Below are 497 nucleotides of genomic sequence, written 5' to 3'. Positions count from 1 at the left end.
AAGGAAACCTAGAGGCCTGACTTTGTGAAGCAGCCGCTGAGGAGACTCCAGATCTCTCTCCATGCCCAATGAAGAACCCAAGGAAGGAATGAAGACTGAGAAGAATGGTCCCATTAATTCAAAGGTGGCAGACAGGACAGGACAGTTTTGTGGTGCAATTGAAGATTAAGAGACATACATGAGACATGAGATTCCAGTTTGATGGGACAGCCCAGCACAGCTAGAAATGGAGGATGAAGAGAAGACTGCTGTGTTCCTGCAGCAGAACAGGAGGTGTCTGCCACAAAGGGAACCTGTTGCTTTACCCCAGAATTCTGTGGCAGACCAGAATACATTCTGAGTTAGAGAGCCACAGTCCTGACTACTACACCACATCCTGACTCTGCCACAATGCACTCTTCTCTAGTCTTCCATCTCTACCTTCCATTAGTGAACATAAAGTAGTTGTGGTATGAGCTCAAGCATGTGGTGCTTGCTTTTTCTTTTTTTTTTCTTTT

Source organism: Mastomys coucha, unplaced genomic scaffold (genome assembly GCF_008632895.1).
Source record: "Mastomys coucha isolate ucsf_1 unplaced genomic scaffold, UCSF_Mcou_1 pScaffold4, whole genome shotgun sequence".
NCBI classification, from domain to species: domain Eukaryota; kingdom Metazoa; phylum Chordata; class Mammalia; order Rodentia; family Muridae; genus Mastomys; species Mastomys coucha.
The sequence above is the reverse complement of the archived record's forward strand: the minus strand, read 5'-3'. Positions refer to the sequence as shown.